This window comes from Tupaia chinensis, unplaced genomic scaffold (genome assembly GCF_000334495.1).
Source record: "Tupaia chinensis unplaced genomic scaffold, TupChi_1.0 Scaffold140356_1, whole genome shotgun sequence".
Lineage (NCBI taxonomy): Eukaryota > Metazoa > Chordata > Mammalia > Scandentia > Tupaiidae > Tupaia > Tupaia belangeri.
Window position 1 is genome coordinate 1327372 of NW_006200233.1, and position 6205 is coordinate 1333576.

General features: G+C 56.8%; 1 non-coding gene across 1 annotated transcript; it reads right to left on the reverse strand.

Moving 5' to 3' along the window:
- Positions 1 to 2269: 2269 nt before the first annotated feature.
- TRNAR-UCG (transfer RNA arginine (anticodon UCG)) lies at positions 2270 to 2342 on the reverse strand. Its single transcript has one exon. It is a non-coding gene; the product is annotated as a tRNA-Arg (tRNA).
- Positions 2343 to 6205: the final 3863 nt, after the last annotated feature.

Consider the following 6205-nt stretch of genomic DNA (forward strand, 5'->3'; position numbering starts at 1 on the left):
TCTGAGGTCTTGGGCTCACTGAAATACATCTCCTGGGAGCCCCTGAAAGTCCACGACATCCGCTGGAACTTTGAGAAGTTCCTGGTGGGGCCTGATGGAGTCCCCGCCCTGCGCTGGTTCCACAAGGCTCCCATGAGCATGGTCAGGTCAGACATCCTGGAATACCTGAAGCAGTTCAAGACCACGTAGGCCGCAGCTCAGGCCGGACCCGAACACCTGCTCCAAACACCCACCTTCCAGCCACAGCCTCCCCAACCGCATCCCCTTACTCTGCTGAAGTCTCTGCTCCACCAGGCCCACACATATCCGGAAGGCTACCAGTGTTCTAGAGGACGATGTGGGTGAAGAACAAAGGACAGAAATCATAGCACCAGCTGGTGGTGTGGTGTTTAAGGTACTGAGCTCTCCCATGGCTGCCTGTGGTTCAAACCCTGGACCTGGCAGCTTGCTTTCTCTTTCTCTCTCTGGTTAAATAAAAAATAATAAAGAATGAAATTAAATAAAGTAATTAGTTTTTGTTTTATTTTAAGAATGGAAACCTTAAATCCCCAGACTGCTGTTACAAATCCAGCTCTTCATACCCAAAAAGGAAGCTGTCCATTTCGCCATCATGATCTGCATTCTCCCACCCTTTTCTCTTGACCCTGAGGCGTGAAAACAGCAATGGGGTTATAGCCACGCACTCTCGGTTCCACTACACATCTGCTGTCCTTGGATGAACGTGTCATCAGTTTCTAACTCGTCATCCTGTTGCCCTGTGGGAGCCATCAGGGTGGGGTGGGAGCAGGGGAGGCGTCCCACTAGACAGAGTGCCCCTGCGTGCTGGTGGGGCCAGAGCCTGTGGCCCTGGGAGCCTCCCTGCCTCTGGTCCTCCGCAGTCGGCCACAGCACCAGGCCTCAGTGCTCTCCACTGTTTGAAGGCCGGAATCCCCCGACCTGAGATGCCTCGGCCTCAGAACCTGCCCTGCGGTCCCCAGGGAAGTGTTTCCTGCAGCAGCTGGGATCTCCCTGGTGGTTTTGAGTTCCCTGTGCTGGACCTCTCCCTCGTCCTTGCCACTCTACTATACACGGCCCACATGGCTTCAAAAAGCTCATAAAACATGGAACTAAAAGTACAGATTTACTGTAAGTAAATTGGGGGGCCAGCCAGTGGCATAGCAATCAAGGTGGTCGCACACAGATGACTGCATGGTTCGAGTCCTGGAACCAGCAGCATAAGAAACATGGGTCCCTTCTCTCCCTTCCTGGACTCCTTGCCCTCTCCCGGTTTCTCTCTCTCCTGCTCCCCTCCTTCCTCTCTTCCCTCAGCGCTGAACCTTCACATCGTCCGCCCCACTGCCTGTCCTGCCCAGGACCTGGGCCTGAGAGTAGCCTTGGCTGGGGGCGGAGAGGGCAGGGCCGCAGCCTGGGACATCCCACAGCTGGGCCGGACTCCCTCGGTGTCCTGACCCGGGGCCCGCCCCGCGCTGGGCTAGACGCCCTCCGCCCTCCATATCTCCACCCAGGACACGCCCTGCACTGGGCTAAACACCCTCTGTGTCCCCACCCTGGGACATGCCCCATGGCTGCCAGAGATGCCCTCCGTGTCCGCAGGCTGGGACACACTCACACCTGGGTCAGACACCCTCTGTGTCCCCACCCCAGGGCTGGACGCCCTCCTTATCCCCACCCCTGGACACGCCCTACGGCTAACATGGACGCCCTCCGTGTCCCTGCCCCCGGGAACCTCGCCGGCTCCGTGGGCCCTTCTGCCGTCCACGCGGTCATGGGGCCTGCCTAGTGGATTCCAGGGCTCCTCGGAGGGAAGGTGTTCGTCGCCCATTTCCGTTCATTGTATTCCATAGTTCAGAATCACGGCTGGTATTTCTGATCCGACTTGGTTCGTGCTTTGGTTTAATCATCAGTCCATTTCGTGCCAATATCCCGGTGTACCTGGCCTGAGTCTCCGTCCTCCTGCGCTCAGTCCTGCAGTCGGGGCATGGCGAGGGCGCCCGCAGTGGGAGCGGATCTGGAACGGCCGAGCTCCTCCAGGGCCTCTGAAGGGAGCGACACTGAAACCACACCCCCACCACCAGGTGGGACTCTGCGTGCCTGAGGGTCAAGGACGTGCCAAGAAGGCGAAAGCCCCCGGCCCCACCTCGCTCCCAACACGATGCTGCCTGAGATTTTGGTATCCCCCCTCCCTGGTCACAGGTGCTCTCTTGAAGTGGCCGTGTTTTCTCCCGCCCGTGATTGGGTGGAGAACGCGGAGGGGAAGAAAAGGAATGCCCAACCACGAAGGGATTCGAACCCTCAATCTTCTGATCCGAAGTCAGACGCCTTATCCATTAGGCCACGTGGTCCTGCCGCCTAGCAGCGGCCAAAACCCATAACAAGTGATATGCGTCTGGCCAGCCTGGTTTCTCGCGCGTCTCGCCAGATCTTTCCGAGCCCCCCGCCGCCGCATCTCCAAGGTGACGGCGCGCGCGCTCCGGGAGGCCGGTGCCTCCCGTGCCCCTGCGGACCAGGCCCCGCGCTCGCGGACAAGCGTCTCCGCCCGGGTTCGCCGGGTCCCCAGGACGCCCACAGCGGGTAGGAACCGGCCTGAACGAGACCTTCGGCGGGCGACGCACACTGCGGGTCGCTGACCCGGCGGTCAGTCCGCGCAGCTTAGCTTGCGCCCAGCGAGGTCGTCGGGGACCCCGCGAGCGCCCAGCCATGGAGCGCCCCAGCCGTGGGCGGGATGGTGCAGGTGGGACAGCCTCAAATGGCCCGGGCGCTCTGCACCCCGCACCACTGCTCTCCTGCCCCGGCCAGGACCCGGACCCCGCGGGCGACGCGCGCGCCCTCCATTCCTGCACCCCGCACCTCTGCTCGCCTGCCCCGGCCGGGACCCCGAAATGGTCGCGCGAGGCAAGCGGGGCGGCGGAACCAGAGTCCAGGCATGCGAGTGTCGGGCCCGGTGCTCGCGAATCCGCGACCCGGGTACATCCCGACGTCCCGGGCTCCCGAAGTCCGTATTTTAGAGGGCCTGGAGGAACCTGACTCCGAAACGCTCGCCAACTGGCCACGCTCGCGGGGAGGCTGCGCCCCCGTCCTCCCGCCCTGCCCGAGGCGAGCTGGGTGCTTCGCCCACGCGGGACACGGTTACTCGCTGGCGGGGTTCGGTGACCATCTGGGCACCAAAGGACTTCCAGACCTGAAAGATGAGAGGAAGGAGAACAAAACAAAGCAAAGCAAAAGAGAAGAAAGTGAGTCAGAGCGGATCGGTGTGGCCGTGGTGGTGTGCGGAGACGGAGACGGGAAGGCGCCCCGGAGGCAACCGCGGACTCAGACCGGGGCGACCGGAGTCCAGGCGCCTTCTCCACCACACCCCCACACCCCCGTTCCTGCCGGCTTGGACCTTCCTTCTTTCTTCTCTAACTCCTTGCGGTTATGTATTTTTTTTCTTTAAGGTGTTTTTGTTTTGCCATAGGGTGAGAGAGAGAGAAATCCCCAGGAAGATGACCACTGGGATTTTCCCGACGACCGCGTGGGAGTCCCCCGGCAATAACACTGCCCCCGCGGGCCCCGGCCTTTTTTCTGGGTGTGGTTTCATAACTCTACATTTCCTTCTCTGAGTTCTGCTGCATCTGATAAGTTTTCATTTGTTTTATTTCCACTTTCAATTGTCCAAAGGTATTTTTGATGCTTCTTTTTATCTCTTCATTCACTCATGGGTTGTTCAAGAATGTGTTTAGTTTCTACATATTGGTGAATTTTTTGGCTTTCAGACCATGTTGGCCAGAAAAGGTACATGATTTCAGTCTTTTAAATTTGTTAGACATGTTTCGTGGCCCAGCATGGGCATTTGAAGAGTCCCATGGGTGCTGAGGAGCCGTATTCTGTGCTGTTGGTAGAGGGTCCCCTCGCCTTTGCAGACCAGGCTCCATGCTGGGGCTCCAGCTTCCTTACCCTGGCGCCTGGCTGCCTGCTGCTGAGAGGTTACTGTCCCTACTGTGTCCCTTCCCTTCTCCCTTCCCTTCTGCTAATATTTTATTTATTTAGGTACTTCATATTTACAAGAATATTAATATTTTTAAAGAGATTTTTGCTATAGGGCACGTGAGCTCACCAGAGACAAAGAAAACAGAAAGGGGGAGGGGGGATGGCCACACTGCAACCCCTTCTCCTCCAGTCTCTTCTCAGGATTTTGGGCATACATGCATATGCACTGACTAGAGTTTATTATTTTTATTTTAATTTATTCATTTATTTTTAATTTGACCAGAGAGAGACCCCCCCCACACACACACACACACACACAGAGCCACCTTGTACCATGTGGGAGTGGGAGTGCCCAGCACCAGGACCACAACGCCACCTGCTGGTCCCAGGGCGTTGCATATCGCGTATCACAATCCTGAACATGTCAGCGAGCACCCGGCTGCATTCGGCCGAGACCTCCTTCCCAGTGAAGCTTTCTAGATGGTGAGGCTTTCCAGATGGATCAGGCCGCGTGTGGCTTTGCACTAGGGCACCAGCTCCTTTATCCCAGAAAGCACCTCAGAACGCTTCCGGGTCAGTGTAGCAGGGCCATCGGGGCAGACACGCACGCGGACCTGAGCTCCAGCCCGCACCTGCCCACGAGGCTGCACAGCGCGGCCACCCTGGTGTTTCCGGCAGCGGGACTGAGAACTGGATGTCGCCGTGCTGAACGGCCCGTACCAGGAGGAGGGCGCCAGCGACGTCCGGGCCTCATCCAACTGCAGCGAGAAATGCCGTGCCTGCCACACCCCCTCCACCAGTTGCTCCTCCATGTGGCCCGCCAGCTCCTGCATGTGCCACGGGATGGTGTCGTGGGCACCTGCGCCACCTGGGCCGCCGCCTCGCCCAGCACCCCGTCACCGTCGCGCAGGCAGTCCAGCGTCTCTGCCACTGTAGGGGGCGCGCCGTCGGCTGAGAGCATACCTCTTTACGCTTGGAATATAGGTGCCGCTTAAGTTTGGAGGGCTCATGGCTCCGTTTGCCAGAACCACCCCGCAGGTGACGCACTGTGGCTTCAGGACTCGGCCGTCAGCCCCAACCATGGGCCGAACCTGATGTAGGCAGGGTACTTCGGAGTGAGACCTGCAGGAACCCTTCTGCCTCCCACTTCCTCGGGGTCTCCCCTGCTGTTACCACTCTTGTTCCTTGTGCTGGGTTTAGACGTCACAGGTCATACCTTGACAAAATCCAGGGAATCTTGTTTCACCATCTACAGATTAGAATAAAAAATAAAAATAAATTTCACTTCCCCTCTTTAACTAATGTTAAGCAAGAAATAAAAACTAGACTTGATTGTAAGTAAAAGATTACTTTAAAGTAAGTTGTAAAGGGGCCGACAGGTGGCTGGATTCCCATCTGGCTGAGGATCAAGTCCTGGACCTGGGGACCCCCAAAGTGTAGGAAAGGCCAAACCTGAGCACTCTAAGCAACAGTGGAGACCTTTAAACACATGCCGACGGGTTCTCTGGGCAGTCACTGCAAGGCTGGGAAGCCCATATGAGGTGAGTCTGCCTGTGTCCACACTGTAAGGCAGGGCTGGTTAAAGGAAACCGTGTCAGCCAGAGGAGGCCGACAGGATGAGAGGAAGCCCTAGGACCGCAAGGCCCCAGAGGTTCCACAGCTTCGGCCAATTAACGTCTGAGAACAACTGGCTTTGCGTCCCTCTCCCTTCCTCCCACCCACCCTATAGCAAAACCTCTCCAAAATAAATAAATAAAGAAAAGAATAAACCTGGGAACAGCTACCGCTGCCTCTGTCAGAGGAGTTGGGACACCGGATCCCCACGCGTCTTTGTGCTTATTTCTATGTTTATTTTTAATCCACTGCCGCTCCCACTCAGGAAGAACATTCAGCAGGTCATGGGAAAACATGGCAATAAATAAATAAAGTCATAAAAATAAGCAAGTGCTTGGCCAACTGCAGTTCGAGTCCTGGCTCTGCTGGCCTACTTTCTCACTTCTCCTCTCTGGAAAATCCTGGAAAACAGTGACAATAATAATAAAGTTAAATAAAATATTTTTTAAATATGTGCTTATGTTTTCTCAGTCTTACATGCTTGCAGTTTATAGCTGATAGTGGAATATCACATTTTACAACATGGACCTACTTGTCAGACTGGCGTGCAAATTCTAGCCGTTGTGGCTCACCCTGAGTGTGTAACAGCACCCACCGGCTGGAGCCTGGGCCGGGGGGGGAGGCC